The 22,748-nt window shown below is 38.9% G+C and overlaps 1 protein-coding gene and 1 pseudogene across 4 annotated transcripts in view; both read left to right on the top strand.

Annotated features, from left to right (window-relative positions):
• The window catches only part of DIS3L2 (DIS3 like 3'-5' exoribonuclease 2), a 354,030-nt gene that overhangs the window by 22,685 nt on the left and 308,597 nt on the right, over positions 1-22,748 (top strand). The window contains exon 2 of one of the 4 annotated variants that reach the window (XM_040450688.1): positions 16,868-17,027. The exons of the other annotated variants lie outside the window; for them this stretch is intronic. The gene's annotated coding sequence lies outside the window, so the exon portion shown is untranslated. The remainder of the gene's footprint in view (positions 1-16,867; positions 17,028-22,748) is intronic. 4 annotated transcript variants of the gene reach the window in all.
• On the top strand, positions 3,356-3,489 carry LOC121014530 (uncharacterized; annotated as a pseudogene).

Raw genomic sequence — 22,748 nt, 5'->3', positions numbered from 1 at the left:
GAGATCTTGACCTGGCTGAAGTCGGACGCTTAACCGACTGCGCCACCCAGGCGCCCCAGAAATTCTTTTCTTCTTAAAAGTGTATGTCATTCTTTCCTTCTCTAATACAGTAGGTTCCATGCTCTTTAAGTACTAGGGAAATTGATTTTGCAGTCTTTGCTCCCCCCCCCCCCCTGGGGGGTTTTGCTTCTTAACTAAAGTTTTTCTTGGATATTGAAGACCTGGAGTTTAGCAGAAGTACTTCTATTTTTTTTAGAAGTACTATTTTTTAAAGAATGAAAAGCTGTCTTGGCTTTTACATAGGATATGTAGCGCAGGATATACACTGGAGGAAATGGATTGGGCTGATGGTGTGTTGGTTTTTCTTAATTTTTTTAAATGTTTATTTTTGCGAGAGAGTGAGAGAACATGAGTGGGGAAGGGGCAGGGAGAAAGGGGGACAGAGGATCTGAAGCAGGTGCTGTGCCGTGAGCCTGATGCGGGGCTCCAACTCACCAACCTCGAGATCATGACCTGAGTTAAAATCGGACAGTAAACTGAGCCACCCAGGCGCCCCCTGGTAGTGGTTTAGAAGCAGCTCCAGTTTGAAATGGGGGTAATGTGAGAGACCTTGACTAAAAATGGGTGGATTAATGCGGGTCTGCTTTAGAGTGAGCTTCGCTGACTGAGAACTTGGAGTTCCTGGGATAGAGTAGCCTCATGAAGACGAGAGATGGTCCTGAGGACTGCAGAAGAACGTGCACTTAGTCTCTTGGAGCTGATTAATGGGATTCTAGCATCTAGCAAAATGGAGCTTCTGAGCTGGAAGAAACCTTAGAACCTCATCCCTTATAACTGTCTTAGATTTGGGGAAAGTATGTAAGTAAGGCCCTGGGGACTGGAAAACATTTTTGAATTTACTTTCTAGCTTTTGGCTTCTAAAATGAAGGATGGACTAGAGACTGAAACACAACAAATCAGAAACAAATATGGTGCTCAGTGGGGAGAATTGGAGAATATGTTGTTTGGAGAAGCTTGTTAGAAACATGTAGTCAGGGGCACCTGGGTGGCTCAGTTGGTTGAGTGTTGGACTTCAGCTTAGGTCATGATCTTGCGGTTCATGGGTTTGAGCCCCCCATCAGGCTCTGTGCTGACAGCTTGGAGCCTTGAAGCCTGCTTCCGATTCTGTCTCCCTCTCTCTCTACCCCTCCCCCACTCATGTTCTGTCTGTCTCTCTCAAAAGTAAACATTAAAAAAAAAACAACCACATAGTCATTATATTCCTGGGTCAATTTTTAAATATTTAAACAATAATTATATGTAACTTATGTAAAGAATGAAAAAACAGAATGAAGTTATTATACAAAGTTTTCTAATTGAATATTAGTGAGATATAATAAAAAGACTATTTTTATATATTATATTTGGATATTGTATACTACTGAACTCATTCTACTTTTTTCAGTTGATTGTATTGGATTTTCTAAGTAGCAAGGATTTCATTTATAATTGATCATTTTTCTCTTCCTAAACTATTTATATGGCCTTTTTTGTTTACAGTAATGACTAGTGCCTTTAGAATGATACTAAGTAACACTGTAATAGCTGGCATCCTTTTCCTGTTCGTAAAGTTAATAGGAATGCTTCTAGTGCTTTATCATTGTTTGTAAGTTATTTTCTGTTGCTATTTTTTGTTTTAACTTTTTTCCTTTTTAAACTTTATTTTTAAAACTCATAGATTACATGCAGTTGTAAGAAATAATACAGAGAGATCCTGTGTATACTTCACCTATTTTCCTCTTATGTAACTATAATATCACAGCTAGGAAATTGATGTCAATACAATCCACCCATCTTACTTTGATTTCATCAGTTTTATTTGTACTGATGCGTGTGTGTATTTAGTTCTATCACATCTGTAGATTTGTGTGACCACCAGTGCAGTCAAGATACAAAATAGGTCCTTCACAAGAATCTCTTGTGCTTCCGTTTCATAGCTACAGCCATCTCCCTCCTTCTCTGCTCTTTCTTTCTTTCAGTTTTGAGAGAGAGAGAGAACCAGTGGGGGAAGAGGCAGAGAGAGAGGGGGACAGAGGATCTGAAGTGGGCTCTGTGCTGACAGCAGAGAGCCTGATGCGGGGCTTGAACTCATGAACCATTAGATCATGGTTTGAGCCAAAGTTGGACGCTTAACTGACCGAACCCCCCAGGTGCCCCTCCCTCTCTGCCTTCTTAACCTTTGTCAACCATGACACTCTTTTCTGTCTCTAATTTGCCATTTCAAGAATACTGTCAATGGAAGCCTACAGTACATAACTTTTGAGATTGCTTCACTCAACATAACTTCCTTATGATTCATCCAGGTTATTGTATGTATCAATAGTTCATTCCCATTTATTGTCACTAGTATTACATGGTGTGAACGTATGGCACCTTGTTTCACTATTTTCTGCTGAAGGACATCTGGGTTGTTTTCTGTTTTTGGCTATTACAAATAAAGTTGCTATGAACATTCATAAGCAGGTTTTTGTGTGAACGTTAAGTCTTTGTTTCTCTGGGATGAACACCCAAGAGTGCATATACCCTTTGCTTAGATCATCTGTTGTTAACATTTTGTTTCATTTCCTTCATAATTTGTACTCTTTCTCTTACTTTCTCAGCCAAACACACACAATTATAAGGTAAAAAATTTTCCTCAACTGCTTGCAACTAAATTGCATATGTGATTACCCCTAAATTCTTCAGTATTTTCCAGGAATACAGATGTTTTCTTATATACCTACAGTAAAGTTATTAGAGTTGATACAACTTAGGTCGTATCTGCCATCTGCCATTACAGTTTTTTCAGTTGATCCAGTAATGCGTCTTTTAGCGTCTTTTCCTCCTCTAGCACAAGATCTCAGATTACACATGACATTTAGTTATCATGTTTCCTTTGTCTCCTTTAATCTGCAACAGTTCTTTTAGTCTTTGTCTTCTATGAAACTGATATTTCTGAAGAATAGAGTCTTTTTTTTTTTTTTAAAGGATGTTCCTTGTTTGGTTTGTTTTGATGTTTCCTCATGATTAAATTCAAGTTATGTGTTATTCTTGGCCTGAGTACCACATAAGAGGTGTTGTTTCCTTGAGAAGTACATCTTACTGCACTAGAAAAATTTCTTTTTGCACTAGAAAACTTTCTTTTTAGCCCTGGTTTACTAAGAAGTCTTAATTCAGAATGGATGTTGGTGGGGCACCTGGGTAGCTCAGTCGGTTAAGTGTCTGACTCTTGATCTCAACTCAGGTCTTGATCTCAAGGTTGTGGGTTCAGGCCCCACACTGGGCTCCACCCTGGGTGTGGAGCCTATTTAAAAGAAAAAAAAAAGAATAGGTGTTGGGTGCATATTGTTAGAGCTTGGAGTTGAGGCCACTGGCTGGTGGATGAACTCACAAATGTAGGTGATGTGCTACATGAGGGACAACGGTCTCTGGCTCAGTGAATGGAGTTTGATTGTAACCCTTGTGACAAGTGAAAAAAAAAAAGGGTGTTGGACTTAGTGCCTTTTGGCTTCTATCTTCATGATGATTTAGTTCTATTCCATTAATTTACTAATGGATATGTTAACAGATTTCATGATTTGAATCATGTTAGAATAAACATTCTATACCATGTGTTTATGTTACATAATTTTTAGAATTCAATGTTGGATTTTATATTTTTATTTTGGGTTTTGCATTTATGTTTATAACAAAAATCCTGTAGGGGTGCCTGGGTGGCTCAGTCAGTTAAGCGTCCGACTTCGGCTCAGGTCATGATCTCATGGTCCTTGAGTTTGAGCCCTGTGTTGGGCTCTGTGCTGACAGCTCACAGCCTGGAGCCTGCTTTGGATTCTGTGTCTCCCTCTCTCTCTGCCCCTCCCCTGCTCATGCTCTGTCTCTCTCTCAGAAATAAATAAACATAAAAAAAAATTTAAAAACCCCCAAATTCTGTAGTTCTCTGTGTGAAAGAATGTGTGTGTGTGTGTGTGTGTGTGTGTGTGTGTGTGTGTGTGTGTGTGAGATCTTTGTCAGATTTGGTATCAGGGTTATTTAGCCTCATAGAATAAATTGAAAAGCTTAAATAACATTGAAATTACCTGTCTCTAAAACTGTTTTGGCCTGGTGCACTTGGTTGGGGGGAGTGTGTGGATCTTTGGCAGTGCTTCCTCGTTTCTTCTCTGATTAAAGATCTATTGAGGTTTTTACCTTTTTTAAAGTTATGTCCCTATTCTGCCTTCCATCGCTGTTAGAATAAAGACTCAGGCTCTGTATTTGAGGTCATGTACTCTTCATTCTGCCTAAGTGTTGTCACCATTCTTTTATTTCTTCAGTTACTAGAGCTAGAAACCTCTGAGTCCTCCCAGATTTCCACTCCTTATGCTCATACCAAGTCTTAACAGTTCTGTTCTTTTTTTTTTTTTAATGTTTATTTTTGAGGGGAGGAGGAGGGGCAGAGAGAGAGGGAAACACAGAATCTGAGCTGTCAGCACAGAGCCTGACGTGGGGCTGGAACTCATGGACCACAAGATCATGACCTGAGCCAAAGTCAGATGCTTAATCTACTGAGTCACCCAGGCACCCCCAATTCTGTTCTTAATTTGCATTTTTGAACCCGTCTCCTTTTTCCATCCCTACTGCTACCTGGACCCTTCCAGTTGTCTTAACAGGTTTTTCAGTCTCCAGTCTCTCCTTCAAATCAGCCTCTGAACTGCCACTGCAGTGACCATGGGAACATGCAGATCTGAGCATGTTAGGCACCTGCTCAGAATTCTTTGGTGATTCCTGGGCAGAGCTTAACCCCAGTGCTTCTGACTCGGGTACAAGACTCCTTTTGGCTGTCCCAGTTTGCCAGCTTCTAGTTTCCATCGGTGCTCCAGCAGTCCAGCTGTACCTCATTACCCAGAATTTCTTTGCCCATGCTTTTCACTGTTTGCCCTCTGGCCCTCTGCTCAGCCTGGTGCTTTCCTCTTTATCCTTGAGCGTTTCTCATAAGCCTTCTGTGAAGCCCTCCCTGAGGGGACTTCTTCACCAATAGAATTTACCAGCCCCTGTCCCTGCAGCTACCTTACTTTTGCCCTTTTGGGACTGTAGTTCTATTCTATTGAAACTATTTTTTTTACATGCCTTCTTCTGTTATATCCTGTTAGCTTTTTAAGGCCAGAAACTGTGTCTTAACTTTGCATGTGGTGTTAGCACAGTGCTTGGCTTTACAGATTCTCAGATGTTTGTTGAATGAGTACAAGCTTTATTTAGAGGACTGTGAGAAAACTAATTCGATTGAAGCAGAAGGTTATAATAGGAGTAGGGAAGACAATCAGCTAGGATTGGCCAACAGCTTATGAAGCAACTTAAATGTTTAGCTAAGGAGTTTGGACTGTCTTTACTTAGCAAGAGGGTCAGAGAAAGGAGGTAAAAGGAGGGAAGGTCATTTATTACTGTTGTGCTACAGAGACTGATTTTTTTGGTCTTTTCCAAATAAATGAAGATTGCTGCCAAGGTAAAATAAATGACCTTACATTAATAACAGCAAATGCTTTTTTAGTGCTTACTATCTGCCAGGAACTGTTGTGAGAGCTTTACCTATGTTACTTCATTTAGAATTCAAGTATTCTACAAGGTAGGTTTTGTTATTGCCTTTTTTAATGTTCATTTACTTTTGAGAGAGAGAGACAGAGACAGAGTGTGAGCAGGGGTGGGGCAGAGAGAGAGGGAGACCTGGAATCTGAAGCAGGCTCCAGGCTTTGAGCTGTCAGCACAGAGCCTGATGCGGGGCTTGATCTCATGAACTGTGAGATCCTGACCTGAACTGAAGTTGGACACCAACTGACTGAGCCACCCAGGCGCCTCTGTTATTGCCTCTTTTAGGTAGTGAGACTGAGGCACAGAGATGTTAAGTAATATGCCCAAAGCCACAGCTTTTCAGTGGCAGAACTAGGATTCAAACCTGGGCATTTTGGCTGCAGAAGTCTCTTAACCACTTAAGCTCTGCTGCCTTCCATTAAACTTATAGCCTATTGAGTAGCATTCACCCTTCTAGAAACTGGCATTTTAACCTTGAACTAAGGACCAGTGAAACTGTTTTCTATATTAGTGGACATAAGCAAATATTATTTGACTTATAGTAGCTAATCCGTTTTGTGGTGACTTAAAATGTTTCTTCTGTTGCCTCAAGTGGAGCTAAAAGTGAGCTTATTCTGCATCCGATTGGCACAGAAGGTACGTTTGGGGAGTGTTAAATATTTGAAATGAAGTTTTTTGTTTTTTTTAAGTTTTTTATTAGAGAGAGAGAGAGAGTATGTGAGCAGGGGAGAGGGGCAGAGGGAGAGAGAGAGAATCTTAAGCAGACTCCAAGCTCGGTGTGAAGCCCAGCAAAAGGCTCGATCCCATGACCCTGGGATTATGACCTGAGCTGAAGTTGGACGCTGAACCATCCAGACGCCCCTGAAATGAAGTTTTAAACACCACTAGCTGATTGTCTTAAATTAGAAATGAGAGTTTAGAGAAAACCCTGTTAAGTTGCCTGGCCCATTGTGTTCAGGCCAGGTAAGGATTGTTTCTTCCAGTACATTCTTTAGTGCTTGGTCTAGGGTTTGTTAGTTGTCTCAAAGAAATAGCTCCACTATTCCTGAAGAAAGGCATTTTTCTAATCTCTGAGAATTTTTCTTTGTAATTAATTAGATGTGGTGATTAAAATATGCTTTCTTCTAAGTTTCTTTTAGGGCCCCCACCATCTGAAGTAATACAGAATACAATGCATGCATACGTGTTTGCCAAGATTACAGTTGCTGTGGGAATCATAACTTTGGATTTCCTCACATCTGGATTAGTGAAATTTGCACAAAGCCTCCGTATGAATATAAGTTTTATATTTTATGTGCATCTAGAGGTAGCAGAATCTTAGTGATGTAGCTTCCCCATAAACGAAAAATTGAACATTGGCAATCTGAAGTTTTAAAATGATCCTAAGGTTTTGAACTTTGCCTGGAGCCAGTGTCCCACACTCTGGTCCTCTGCTCAGAAGGTTTGCATCACTGCCGGGAAACCAGAGCTCTGGAATGGAAGTAGAAGACCAGCTTATCTCCCTGGGGCCTGTAGACCTCAGGTTTGTTTTGTCTCCCTGAGAAGCAGGGTCTCCAGTGCTGCTGGTTTTGAGTTCTGTTTTTGAAGCAGCAGGGAAAAGAAATGCTGCAGGTCTTAGTTGCATTTCAGTGTTCTTTGGAACTCTTTTGGGCACTTGTTTTCTTGGATTGTCCTATTTTTCTTACCTGAAGTTCATAACTCTTAAATCCATGGTGATGTCCGTGTGGGTGGTGGAGGTTTTTATCTGGGAAGTGTGGAATTTTGAAAAGCCGCAAATCCTAGAGTCACCATCTTTCAAACTCACTCGTGTTGAATCGTGTGAATATGAGGCATAATTTCCCTACAGAAAGGAGAGCTAACATCAGTTTGTCCTCGGAGGCCTCTTTCAGGTCCCCCGGTACAGAGTGCCGAGCTGACAGACCAGGTTCAAAATTGGCGAGTTGGCTTAGGGGTCATCGAAGTTTCCCTGTCTTTCCATCTGTGGTCTGGATTTAGTCTTTGTCTTTTTGCCATTTGGAATTCGGTGTCCTGCATTCCTCCAGATGCCTTGAATAATGCTCGAATTCTTCTTTGTGATTTTGCGGGGACACTACAATTGCCTGGGATTTTGCACGTCTTCCTCTGGGAGTGTCTGCAGTGCACGGTAAGGACCTTGTGCCGTTGGCAGGAGCATGGTCTGTAGCGAGGCCTTACCTTGCTTAAGACTAAAAGGGTCTGTAGGTAGAAAATTCCAGATGTTTGTGGCTGCAGCCCTGAGAGTAGGCATTTCCCAGGAAGAAAGTAATGATATAACTGACAGATTTTTTAAAAATAAGGAATTAGCACAGAAGCCAGGTTGATATTAATCTCTTGTGTAAAATGAAAAAGAAAAGTTTTCATGAAAACTGACATTTTATTTGACATAATATGAACCTAGGGAAAACTACTTCCAGTTCTTTTATATGTTAGTCATTCTGTTCATTTAACTATAGATTTTGAAAGTTACATATTTTTCTCAATTGCCGTGGTAAAATTGGCCGTGTGGGTAAGCTTTGCAACTCTTTTCCCCTTGTCCTTTTACTTTTGAGATTAGTGTTTGCGGGTAGATAATGGCTTTGATTACCATTTAAATCGTGCATAAAGCTGGTGGATGCGTTATATTCTCAGCTTTATTATTAAGTAGCTGTTCTGTATCACAGCATGAAATTTGGATTACACCTGTATGATAACCTTGTTCCATAAAATTTATGCTTTATGTAAGCAAAGGCCTTAAGTGATAACAGTAGTTATTACTGAATTGTTTGCTGAATAGAATATTTTGCTATCTATGACCTATAATTTAAGGTTCTTAAGAGGGAATTTAAAAGTCTTTCCATGTGCTTCAGTATAATTTAGTATATACATGTATATATGGGCATATGAAGTGCACGTGCTTATGTGTGTAGGAGTAGATGAAATAACATTGACTATTTATTGCTAATTGTTGAAGTTGAGTGATGAGCATGCATTCACTGATTCTACTTTGTATGTGTATTTAAATTCCCAAAATGAAAAGGTAAACTCCCCCAAAAAGTAATGAAGAAAAGACTGTATTTGATGGCACGGGCTAGTAATTAATGCAGTACATGTCACTACTTCTGATACCTTCTAGGGTGGCTTTTTCAGTGCTGCTGAAGTACTGCCCTGAATTACTTCAAGGGAGAGAATATTATTTTATTCTGTGTTTGCCCAAATTACTGATCACGGCAGAGATATTCCAATGTGACTGCTCACATGTTATGAAAAAAACCAAACAAACAAATGTTTTTTTTTTTTTGAGACACTTTCTTTTGCTATTTGATGCAGAGCATGACTTCTGTCTGATATGAGTGGGTACCTTCTTCCACTTCTTTAGGTTCTGATTTCTGTTAAAAAAAGGAAGTTTTTATTTGGTCCCTAATTCTTTTAGATTCCATAAGTTTCTCTGTCTGTTCCTTCCTCACTGGATGAAAAGATATTTCTTCTTGTTTCTAAAGGTATTTTTGTTTGATCTGAGCCTTTTGCTACTTTGTCTAAAATTTGTCTCCAAAGTTTGCACATTTATCTCCAAAGAGAGAATAGATATCAGGGGGTTGAAAGTGACAGTTGGTCTGAAAGTCTTTAACGTGTAATCTTATTTGTTCCAATTTGGTAATTCTGTATGGGACTTTAATCATAGTAACAAAATATGGGAGAGAAACATGAGATTGAATTTATAATATAATCCTGTACAAAGTACACACAACAAATGAAGCTGTTTGCTGAAAAAATGAAGCAGTTACCATCTCATAATATTTTGGGGTCTTATTTGGTAGCAAAGCTTATATTTGAGAAGACCCTGGGTTGATCTCTTTTGATTTGGGGTATGTATGCTGCCTCATTGCATATCTTGTATTTGTTGTTGTGTTATTTATGACCAGAACTCTGGTACTTTGATGGCAATAAGATGATTCTGTCTTTATTAGGCAGGGAGATGATACTTAGATCCATTCTAGCAATTTTCTTAATGTGTTTCCTGCCTTTACTAATGTATTCCTGTATATTATCAAGATGTGAAAATTATTAAACTCCAGAATTCATATAAATCTTATAATAGGCACCAAAATTCTAATGTTACATGAATTTATAAAAGCACTTCATAAGCAGGGGAAAGATAGTTCAATTATCTTTAAGGGTTTTCTTAAATGCTGGAATGTGGGGAAATGCTGTAGTGCTTTGAAGACAACTGTTATTATTTTTTAAATTAGAGTTGAGAAACATTACATAGGCTTTTCACTCTTTTTCATTAGTGTCAAGGTATATTGCCACTCTGTCTTTTCAGTTCCCCCTTGTGACATTAGGCCATAATAAATTATCATTGTGTTATCAAGAACATTCATTCTACTTTGTAGGGCACTGTGTAAAAATAGCCATAAGACATAGTTCCTGCTCTTAAATAATTTACCGCTGTTGAAGAGTAACAGGGCATCTTTTTAAATTAATTCATTCATGGGGCGCCTGGGTGGCGCAGTCGGTTAAGCGTCCGACTTCAACCAGGTCACGATCTCGCGATCCGCGAGTTCGAGCCCCGCGTCGGGCTCTGGGCTGATGGCTCGGAGCCTGGAGCCTGTTTCTGATTCTGTGTCTCCCTCTCTCTCTGCCCCTCCCCCATTCATGCTCTGTTTCTCTCTGTCCCAAAAATAAATAAACGTTCAAAAAAAAAATTTAAATTAATTCATTCAGTAAACATTTCCTGGGTGCCTGCTGTGTGCCAGCCCTACTAGGCACTGGGGATCTAGTGGTGAACCAGACAGACAAGTCCCCACAGTTTTGACGCTTACATTCTAGGATCTTAAATACTTAACACTCTGAATGATGTAATTGTTCAGGACTTTATAAGGGAGGTATTACTTTGTTCTAGTATGGTTAGGAAAGGCTGTATTGAGGGGTAGGACATGAGCTAGACAGGAAGTAGAATGTTCATTTCCAGGTGTGTATTTTGTGGAACCTGCTGTACAGGGTTTTGTGGTGAAATAAATGTGGAAAACATAGCACCCTATGGGATTACAGAGAAAGGATCCCAAGAGCTAGAGAATTTAGGTGAGGTTCACAGAAGGAAGATAGGGAATTTGAGCTGTACTTTAATGGGTAAAATTTTAAGAGTGAGGTTAGAGTGGAGGATGAGTGAATTGTGTAAGCTTGAGGAGTACAAGAAATATTTGGGGCAGTATTAGTCAAAATGTACCCAACCATCCTCCCCATTCTCCCCTCCCAGAAGCTATCATTTATATTTGGCCCCACCTTCTCAACTCTTCTTTCCTATCAGTATTCTAACACACTCAAGTTTCTTCTTTATTGAAAATGATAGCAACAACAAATGGAAACTCTATTTTTTTTTTTTTTTAATTTCACCTCTCCCTCTTCACAGCCAGATTCCACAGAAGAATCTCCTGAGTACATTAGTTCTATATCCTCCCTGCCTATTAATACCTCAGCTTATTTCTGTTTGGTTTTTATTTCCATACTTACTAAAACCGCTCTCGCCCAGCTCCCATGACATCCATGCTGCCATTGCTGATGAACACTCAATTCTTAATTCACTTCTAGCAGTGTACGAATTTATTGCCCACTACCTTTTGAAATCTTGATTCTTGACATCACACCCTCCTGAGTTTTCTCTTACACCTCCTTTAGAGGAGGCCATTCCTTCTCTATCTTGAGATTGTCTTCTCCCTGCCTATTGAACTTTGAGGCTCCTCATATCTCATCCTAGGCTCCTTCTCTTTTTTCTCCCTGCTCTTTACCTTGGCGGATCCTGTTTGTGTTCACAACTTCAATTATATTTGTTCTCTGGTGACTCCCAGATTTGCCTTCAGCCCAGAGGTTGTCAGAGCTCCTGACTTAGATATCCAGCTGCCTGTTTGATATCATCTGTTGGCGTTGCAGTCACTTCATACTCAGCTTGTCCAATATTGGGCTGATGATCTGTACTTGTCTACCCCAGTCCAGTAAGCTTGTCCCAGTGAATGTCACCATTACCCATTCACCTGTATAAGCCAGTGAACATGAAGTTATCCTTGATCATCCTCTTTCTGTCACCCTCTATGTCCAGTCCATCACCTTTTGTTGTTTTGGCCTCCTAAATGTTTCTTGATTAAAATTTCTTGATCTCAGTACCATCATTTTTTTTTTTTTTTACATGGTCTGATCAAATAGCCACCACACTGGGGGCCCCATTCATTCTTGTCCCCTCATCTCCAATCCATTTTCTACCCTGAAGCTAGAGGGATCTTATCAGAATGTATTCTGATCATGTCACCTTCCCGATTGACACACTTCAGTACCTCCCCCCTTTTATAAGATAAAAACCCAAAATTATTCATATACCCTGAAAGTTCTAGCATGGTGTGGCCCCTGCTTTCATTCCAGCTTGACCTTACCTCACTTTCCCCTTTTCTCTAAGGTATAGCCACGTTCCTTGAGTGTGTTCTATGTCCTCCCACTCCAGGGTATACATTTCAGTTTGAAATTACATATCAGTTTGTATAATTGTCAGATTAACATCTTTCTTCTACACTAAACTAAGCTTATGAAAGGAAGAATTGAGTCTCTTTTTCTTTTCCATTGTATTCCTTAGGGCCAAGCATAGTACCTGGTCTGGTGTAGGAGCTCAAAACACTTTTGTTAAGTGACTGACTGAATGAGCAAGTGGATGTTTCATTCAACATGAGAAGTCACGAGAGGATGTGTGAGGTGATACAAAAATAGCAAGTAATGTTAACAGATGCTGAAGAATCTTCTGAGATGATGGCATGAGAATTTAAGTAGGGTGATGACATGATCGTACCTATACATTAGGAAGGGTAACCTGGCTGTGGGATTCAGGATAGGAAGCATGAGGGGCTTTTAGGTGTCAGTTTAGCAGAGAGGCAGTGTGGACCAGTAGTAGACAGACCAATGACAGAGGGACTGCCACATGTTTGAGAGTGGAGAGTGAGAGCAATTTGGTCTGATGTATTGTGGCAGATGGCTTTTGGTGACAGACTTTCAGTGAGTTTCACTATTTCAGTTTCTTAAATTCAGCATTTCATTTTTCTTTGAGAAGTGGTGAATTTTTCACAAGCTTTAGTGAGCAGTTATTCAGCAGGCACTTTGCTAGGCTTTGGGATTGCAGAAATGAATAAAAACTATATTTTTAAAGATTTTATTTTTAAGTAATCTCTACACCCAGTATGGGGCTCAAGCCCACAACCCTGAGACCAAGAATCACATGTTCCACCGACTGAGCCAGGCACTTCAAATATTTCATAATCTAAGTCTCTTAATTATGCTTTCAGGTATAATGGTTTTTAAACTTTGACTAAAACTGTAAACCTAAATTTCACTAAGAGTTAATACTTCATGAGTTAAAGAAGCAGCTGGGAACTAGAGTTCAAGATGATGGGATATCAACCTTGTTCTAGAACAATGAGATGGTCTTTTTTCTTTATTGGTAATTCTTGATTGATGCCAGGAGCCCCAGAATTATCCCTGAGGGTCTGAAACTCTTCAAGTTTAATTCCCTGGAGATTTTTACAATGATCCTAAAATGATAGGTGGTAAGTAAATGGTGTCTGGCCAATGTCTTTCATTTAAATGAAATAATTATTTATATAAGTCCCTTCTACCTGTCCACTTTACTTCTTAAGGATAAAATGAACTGAGATTCCAGAGATTCTAATGACTCTTTTTGGTTTTCTGTTCTAATGTTCAGCATGTTGAGTAAAAATTTCTTAATTCATCATTCAGCTGTGTCAATGACCAGGTCCTAGATGGAATTTTTTTTTCCTTGATGGATTATGCTTTTGGTGTCATGTCTGAGAACTCTTTCTCTAATCTTTTTTAAAATATTTTTTTGAATTTTTATTTTTTAAATAAGCTTTATGCAATGTGGGGCTTGACCTCATGACTCTGAGACTGAGAGTCATGTGCTCTACTGACTGAAACAGCCAGGGGCACCTCTTTACCTAATCTTAGGTTATAAAATTTTTTTCTTATGTTCTCTTCTAAAAGTTTTATAGGTTTATGTTAGCTCCATTTGAAATTAATTTTTGTTTAAGATGGATCTGTTATGGATCTCTTTGAAAACACCACACCGTCTTGATCTCTTTTGGTGGATAGCTTAAAATTGGGTAGTAGGCTTCCTCCAATTATTTTAGTTATGCTAGTTCTTTTGCATTATCATATAAATGTTAAGATAAGCTTGTCTGCATCTACAAGAAACCTTGGGGCCTAATAGGAATTGTGTTGAATTTAAAAATAAATTTGGGGGGGGTGCCTGGGTGGCGCAGTCGGTTAAGCGTCCGACTTCAGCCAGGTCACGATCTCGCGGTCCGTGAGTTCAAGCCCCGCGTCGGGCTCTGGGCTGATGGCTCAGAGCCTGGAGCCTGTTTCCGATTCTGTGTCTCCCTCTCTCTCTGCCCCTCCCCCATTCATGCTCTGTCTCTCTCTGTCCCAAAAATAAATAAATGTTGAAAAAAAAATTTAAAAAAAAATAAATAAAAATAAATTTGGGGGATGCCTGGGTGGCTCAGTCGGTTAAGCGTCAGACTTCGGCTCAGGTCATGATCTTACGGTTCGTCAGTTTGAGCCCTGTGTAGGGCTCTGTCCTGACAGCTCAGAGCCTGGAGCCTGCTCGGATTCTGTTTCTGTCTGTCTCTGCCCCTCCCCCATTTGCCCTCTGTCTCTCTCTCTCAAAAATAAACACTAAAAAAATGTAAAAAAGTAAAGATAAATTTGGGTCATAGTCTTAGTATCGATATCTTACCACTTTAGGTGAAATGTAGGAACTTTACCACCATTTAGGCCCCTTTATCTTCCCTACTTTATAACTAGTTGTCTTTATATTTCCTTTACATACACTGAGAACCATATCAGACAATATTATACTTTTGCTTTTAGCCATCTGCCGTAATCACGGAGAAAGGCTAGTGCATTTACCTATAAGGTTTTCTGCCAACATTAGTTACTTTGCATTTCTGAAAGTTCTATTTAATTCTTTTAACATTTGTCTTTTAGTAAGCTCTTTGTTTTTCTTTTTTCTTTTCTTTATACACATTAGAGTTTTAAAATGTTATGTATTTGTCATTTTTATGACCTGAAACTATTTTGTACCACATTTTGCGTTGTTTTTCTTTTTGACTCTCAAACACGATGGCTCCCTTCCTCCAGCTGTCTTCCTCATATGTTTTGTAAGCACTTCTCAGGCTTTTGAGTATGGGAATATTCTGAAGTGTATGGTCCTGAGAGAATGTTTTGGTTCAGCTAGCACCTTGGGATACTACCAGCCTAGGCTTACTTTAAGTCAGTGTTTGTGCTTGGGCGTAGCTACCCCTGCAAGCCCCCGTTATGCATCTCGAGGGGAAACTCACCTGTGTTCCCAGCTGGAGCCCAGGTCAACACACACACATTTGTTGTTTTTCTTCACTGTAGGTGCATTTTTTTCTAGCCTAACTTTTCACTGAATTGATGGCCCTTTAAGAGTCTTGATTATTTGTCAGGAGGCTAACTTCTATATGTCTACATTTCATGGGGTCAGAACTTTATCTCCTGGCCCTCCTGCAGCTTTAAACTACAAGCCTCTTGGCACTGACACCAGGATGTGCCCCCAGGGTCTCTGGGAGACCCTCAGCTTCTATGTATTCTGGTTTCTAGCTCTCGCTTGAATTTTAGCTCCTGGGGATTTTCGTTTCTTTCTTGAGAGCTCAACTGTGCTCTCAAGAAGTTGGCAAGATTTTGTTTAGCAGTTGTAGTAATTTGCTATCAGAAGGGTTTTCAGAAAAATGACTCTACTGTATTACCAGATTGTTGGGTTAGGGACCCATTCCTGGTTCCTTCAGAATTGGTCACCTGAGGCAGAAGATGCTTGCCTTCCTTAAAAGGAAGGGGTACAGGCATATTTAGCCTGCCTGTCATGTCTGCTAAGGAAGTAGTCTCAAGAAGAGGGGGAATGTTCAACTCTGTCAAGTGCAAGGTCAAATAAGATCAAGATTGAACGTTGAGAGTAGGATTTCACAATCAGGAAATCTTTGCCAGAGCAGTCTCCAGGGATTGGAGGGGGGGAAGAAGCCTATTGTGTTTTTTAATCTTTGGGAGGATGGTCCATGGTCTAGGCAATTCCCTTTTTGTTTGTTTGTCTGTTTGTTTGTTTTCCTCAGAAAGAATGACTTGCTGTTTAACCGTATGTGGCTGTTTGTTTTATATTCTCTTATGTAACTTCTTTCTGGGTTCTATCCCTGCCTTAGGTAGATTAGCTTGGTCACGGAAACTTACACCATGGAGTGTATCTAGTGTTGAAGAGTATCCTTAAAGCTTTCATTTATATGTCCTTAAAGGAGGTAGTCAGAACACAGAACTGAGAAGGCGAGAGCTGAGCTGGTACAGTAAAGTCAGAGAAAGAAGATAGGAGGTATTGCCACTTTTAATGTGAAGTTTCTAAAAATTGCGAAAAATTTCAAACATACAAAAACTAGAGTCGTTTATCAACCCCCATTTCCCCATTTCCCCAAATCAGTAATTATTGCACATTTGCCTTCTTCATCCCTTTTTTTCTTTTTCTTTTTTTTTTTGCCGAAATATTTTAAAGAAATCCCTGTTATCATTTTTTGTATAATACATATATGTACATATATATGCTATGCAATAATGAACTTTTCTATATACAGTCATAATACCATTATCATACCTAATACAAAACTGACAATTCTTTGGTATTATCTCCTATACTGAGAGTATTAACGAGGCCTTTTATTTTATTTATTTAAAAAAATGTTTATTTATTTTGAGAGAGAAAGAGGGCATGTGAGGGTGGGGGGTTGTGGTGCAGAGAGAGAGGGAGAGAGAGAATCCCAAGGAGGCTCAGTGCTATCAGCCCTCGAAGGTGAGATCATGACCTGAGTCGAAACCAGGAGCTGGTCGCTTAACCGACCTTGCCACTAGGTGCCCCTAATGAGGATGCCTTTTTTTTTTTTTAATTTTTTTTTCAACGTTTATTTATTTTTTGGGACAGAGAGAGACAGAGCATGAATGGGGGAGGGGCAGAGAGAGAGGGAGACACAGAATCGGAAACAGGCTCCAGGCTCTGAGCCATCAGCCCAGAGCCTGACACGGGGCTCGAACTCACGGACCGTGAGATCGTGACCTGGCTGAAGTCGGACGCTTAACCGACTGCGCCACCCAGGCGCCCCGAGGATGCCTTTTAAAATCACTTCTTTGAATATGTTGAGATTGTTTCTTCTTTGTTGTCTTTGCACTTGTCATACTCTCTGCCAAGAAGGCTCTACTCTGAGACCTTCACGTGTGGACTTCTCATCATTTGGATCTTAGCTCCAGTATTATCTCCTCAATAGAAGCTTTTCCTAATCACCAAAGCGAAAGTGGTGTCCTCTTTCCTCATCTTGTTTGTCACGATCTCATCACTCTTTTTTACCTCCATGGTAAGTTGTTTGTTTCCTTGTCTTCTCTGCCCCCTAGATTGTGCCTTGTTTAGTTGTCTGTTTACCTGTTTGTCTTCTTCAGCCCCTAGATTGTAAATACCATGAAAGTAGGGACCTTGCTCTGTGCCCAGAGCTGAGGAGCATATAGTGCTACATGCAGTAATGAAGCACATTTTCAGAAATAAGTCAGCTATTAGGATAATAGGAAGAGATTCCAAAATTTTCTTAATATTTTATAACCATTATCTCTTCCTCAAACTGATTCTCATTCCAGAACTTTTCTTTTCTCAAGAGCTTTAACCAACAGCTGTGTTTGCAAAAAGTGCTGGGTTGTTGTCCCTTTCAGGACATTTAATCTTTTTAAATCCTCAAAATATTTTGTAAAATATAAGTGAGTAAAGTCACTGCTGACCTGTTGAGAGGCAGTGTTTTTACTGACATAACTCTCATTTGAGATCACTTTATTTGAGCTTGCAGCTAATAAATCTGTTTTGGCCCATATGAAACAGGATGGAATGATCTTGTAGCCCACATATCCTTTAACTGATTATTTGAGTTTCTTTTATTTAGGACATCATTTGTAAAGGATGTTAGGGGGCGTTTTTTAGTTATATTATCAATTGTTGTGAATGTTCTTTAGCATGATAAAGAAAGTGTAACTTAATAAACAGATATGACATTATAATTAAAGACTAGGATTCTTTTGAAAACCTGTAATTTCAGATCTATAGTCAAGATGCAAGAGTGGTACAAAGAATTACTCTGTCCTCTTCACCAGATTCTTCAGCATTACCATTTTACCACATTTACTTGAACATCCCTCCCCACTTGCCTGTTTGTTTGTTTGTTTTGAGCTGAGAGTGAGTTGCAGACATTCAAAGGCAATTCTCTTATGACTATTGTGCAGCGATCAAAATAAGGAAATTAACATTGATATAATGCCATTAACCAATCTATAGATCTTATTCAAGTATCTTCAAGTTTCCTAATTCTGTCCTTTATATGAAACAAAAATCCTGATCACAAATTGCATGGAGTATCATGTGTCTTTAGTCTCCTTTAATCTGGAAGAGTCCTTTCATGAATAATATTTTTGAAACCTATACGCCAGTTATTTTGTAGTAAACCCCTCAATTTGGGTTTTACTGGTATTTCATAAGTGACATGTTTTTCTTAATGTATCTTATCAGGAGGTATATGATGTTGATTTGTCCTGTTGCTGGTGTTGACTTTGATCGGTTGGTTAAGTTGGTCTGCTAGGTATCTCCACTGTAAAGATATACTTTTCCTCTTTGTATTTAATAACTATCTGTGAATAGTTTGAGATGATTAAATATCCGATTACTCCTCAAACTTTCACCTACTAGTTTTAGCATCCATTGATGAATCTAATGAATTAGCATGATGATGATTGCCAATGGTAATTTTTTAATTCCATCTTTTTTTTTTCATTTGTTAAAATGTTAGGATTCTGATGTAAGGAAGAAAGCTTTCCCTTTTGTTTATTTGTTTCTATCAGTATGAACTCATGGATTCTTATTTTACTTAATGGATTATATGTAAGCCATTATATGTAAAATTTTTGATCGTGAAATTGTCATATATTTGGTCAGTAGGAAGCTTTTCGACTGGCTTCTATGAACTTTTGACATGTACCCATTATTTTTGGGTGTGTTCTTACTTTCTGGAACAAGCAGATATTCTATCTAGGCCAGGGCTTGGCGAAGTTTTACTGTAAGTGGCCAGATAGTAAATATTTTTGGCTTTGAGGGCTATATAGTCTCTGTTGTAACTACTTAACCCCACCCTCAGCAGGAGACCAACCATAGACAATTTGTAAATGAATGAGTTTGGCTATGTTCCAATAAAACTTTATTTACAAAGACAGGTGCCTGACTGAATTTGGTCTTTAGGCTGTAGTTTGCCAACCCCTCTTCTAGGCTTTTATTGTACCTCCTCCACTCCAGCCTCAGAATTGGCCATTTTTCTAAGGAGGCTGGTTCTTTTAGCAGTGAATGTTATTTAGAAACTGAAATCTGGGCTTATTGCTACTGGATATTATTGATTTTAGGCCCTTTTAGAGGACAGAGCTAGATAACATAAGGATATATACATGTACATACTTGTATACATTTGTATGTATGTATTTCTGTGTTTATCTCTATATACTATAAACCATTGGTTATAGTGATACCTCCAATTCCATTTCAATACCACAGGGTTTATTCTAACCTTTCTACTTATATTTACAATATATTTACTTATATTTAGATTACAATATATTCATTTACTTGACAAATCCTAGAATATACAGAAAGTAGTTTTAGGGTTGCCAACCTAAAACTGTGAAAAACTTATTAATTAGGCTTTAATTTTTATTTATACTTCTTATTTGTCTTTAACTTAAGGGTTAAATACTATGCTCAAGAATTCTTTGGGTTAGTTCTTCTCTCATTCCTTTAGTATGTTGTGTTTCTCATTTTAAATATAGTTAGGATCATTTGTTTTTGTTTACGTTATATTTTGGGCTATTTCTCCTGTTCTTATTTTATGTTGATTTTTTGAGTATGTGGAACACGAACGTGGTTTCAAAAGTCAACATACAGAAAGGTATATGCTGTAAAGTGTTACTTCCCGTTCATTTCTTTTCCCAGTTTTCACCTGCCTCTTTTTCATCCTGCCCTCCTTCTCCCATAGGTAACCATTCTCACTAGTTCTGTGTTACTGTTCTGTATGCCTCTTCTCACAGATGAGCATATGGGTGTGTGTGTAATTCTTTTTTTTTTCTTTGTTACATAAAAGGAAGCATACTACAGATAATCTGTCCTATAATTAATTCACAAGCTCCAGAGTTGATCAAAGTAGAATACTTCTGCGTGGTGCAGTGAGTGGCCTCAGCTGAATCAAGTTTCTGGAGCACAAAGAAGGAACTTTTATCAGGTTATGGTGAACTCGAGCCAAGAACAAGAAACCAGGCTCAATCAGGGAATCTATGTTGGATTAAAAAGACAATAAATACTTTGGTAGTAGAGATCTTGGTGATACCAGTCTGTCTTTTGATGCTGCTCTGATGTAAACTGTTGTCCTCCAGTCTAGAGGTTGTCCTCTGTGCCTGTGCACAATTGCCATTCTGGGATCTCCTTTCTCTATCATCTTGGAAATTACTTATGTACATGTACTTTATTTACTGTGTTTCCTTCTCATTGTGTCCTCTTTCTTGTTTTACTCTGTCATTTTGGTCAAGCATATATTTTAGTAGTTTCATAAGAAGGAACACGTGAAGTTTTTTTAGATCTGCACTTCTGAAAATGTCTTTATTCTACTACCATACTTGATTATTAGTTTGCATATAGAATTCCAGGTTAGAAACAGATTTTCTTAAATTGTTTTTCCTACTTTTTGGGTATAATTTACTTAAATATTTCTTATGCTTACCATTCATTCCTGAAGATCCAGTTTTTGCTCTGCTGTCATTTCCTTTTATCTTGAAGAACTTCCTTTTCTGTTACTTGTAGTGATGTTCTGCTGGTAATGGATTTTCTTGGTTCTCCTTTATCTGAAAAATGTCTTTATCTTGCTTTCATTCCTGAAGTACATTTGTGCTGGATATAGAATTCTGGGTTGATCGTTTTTCCTTTCAACCTTTTAAAGATGTTGTTCCACTGTCCTCTGGATGCCTTGAAAGAAGGTAATAGGTAATGATAAGAAATCTAGTGCCACTGAAAATGTTTCCCTCTATGTAGTATATCATGTTCCTCTGGCTGCTTTAGATTTTGACTTTATCTTTGGTTTTCAGCAGTTGATTATCTGGATCTAGTTTTCTTTGAATTTTTCCTCTTTGGGGTTCATTGAGCTTCTTGAGTTATATATTTTCTTTCATAAAATCTAGGATGTTCTTGGTCAATATTTATTTTATTTTACTTTATTTTTTGACTCATTTTGTATCTTCTGGGATTCCATTTACGCATATGTTTGATTTTTTTGATAAAATAAGCCTTAAGTCCATAAGTCTCTGTTCATCTTTCTGTTCAATCTTTTTTTCTTTCTTTTTCAGGTTAGATAACTTGTACTGATAAAGTTTGAGCCATTGACTCTGCACTCTTATATCTCTATTTTGCTATTAAGCTCATACACTGAATTTTTAAATTTCAGATATTATAATTTTCCATTTAACATTTCCATTTTCTTAAATTATTATTATTATTATTATTTTAAAAAATTTTTAAACATTTATTCATCTTTGAGAGAGAGAGACAGAGCATGAGTGGGGGAGGAGCAGAGAGAGAGGGAGACCCAGAATCTGAAGCAGGCCCCAGGCTCTGAGCTGTCAGCACAGAGCCTGATGCGGGACTTGAACTCACTGACTGTGAGATCATGACCTTAGCTGAAGTCAGACGCTTAACTGACTGAGCCACCCAGGTGCCCCTCATAAGTTATTTTTTAGTGTTTGTTTATTTTTGAGAGAGAGACAAAGTGCAAGTGGGGGAGGGGCAGAGAGAGAGGGAGACACAGAATCTGAAGCAGGTTCCAGGCTCTGAGCTGTCAGCACAGAGCCCAATGCAGGGCTCGAACCCAAGAACTGTGAGATCATGACCTGAGCCGAAGTCGGATGCTTAACCATCTGAGCCACCCAGGCGCCCCTAAAATTTCCATTTTGAGCAGTTATCATAGCTGGTTTAAAGTCGCTGTCTGTTCATTTTAACCTCTGAGTCATTTTAAGGGTGGTACCTGTTAATTGCTTTCACTTTAGAATGGTCAATTATTTTGAGTCCTTTGTATGTCAAGTAATTTTGGGTTGAGCGTTGGATATAGTTACTAGTATTTTGTGAAGACTCTGAATTCTGTTAAATTCCACTGAAGAATGTTGATTTTTTAAAATTTCTTATTTTCAACAAGTGTTTTTTTTTTTTTTTTATTTTAATTTTTATTTTTGAGACAGAGAGCGAGCAAACACATGCATGAGCGGGGGGGGGGGGGGGGGGGGAGCAGAGGACCCAAAGTGGGCTATGTGCTGACAGCAGCAAGCCTGATGTATGGCTTGAACTCACCAACCGTGAGTTCATGACCTAAGCTGAAGTTGGACACTCAACCGACTGAGCCACTGAGGTCTTCATGATTTTTAGAAATTTCATTGGCAATTAGCTTCAGACCCCATTAGGCTCAGACTATATGTCTTGTTTCCTGTAAGTTCACGTTTTAGTTTAATTTTTAAAGCCTTTATGATGTTGCATTGGGTCCGTCCTATGCATCTACAGTGTGAAGGGGTCAACCTGAGACTTGTACAATGTTTATAAGAATTAGGGGAATCCCTCTTCAGCTCTTTCCTATTCTAGATTGCTCTGGCAGCTAGCTGTGGTTGCTCAGGCTCTTTTCCCTTTCTTCTGGCCAGGCAGTCTGTAGGATTTCTCTTAAAGTTTTAGCTGCCTGTATTACCCACTTCTCTGTGTCCATGGCCTGCTCTTAGGGCAAAGCTATGGCCCCTCCATCCCCCCCAAAAACCCCAAACCAGAAAACCAAAACCAAGCACATGAAACTCACCTTGGTGTCCATCATGTCTCCAGATTTGTTTCTCCTAATAATCTATTTATTTTGTTTACTCTTCAGAATCAGAATCTTCAAGTAGTTCTTTTGTTTGTTCATTCTTTCTCCCTTTATTTCTTTTTTTTCTTTCCCTTTTTCTTTTCTTTTCTTTTCTTTTCTTTTCTTTTCTTTTCTTTTCTT

The sequence above is a fragment of the Herpailurus yagouaroundi genome, unplaced genomic scaffold, assembly GCF_014898765.1.
Source record: "Herpailurus yagouaroundi ecotype Mexico unplaced genomic scaffold, PumYag 202, whole genome shotgun sequence".
Classification (NCBI taxonomy): Eukaryota; Metazoa; Chordata; class Mammalia; order Carnivora; family Felidae; genus Herpailurus; species Herpailurus yagouaroundi.
Note: the sequence above shows the minus strand (reverse complement) of the source record. Positions and strands in the feature narration are given on the sequence as shown.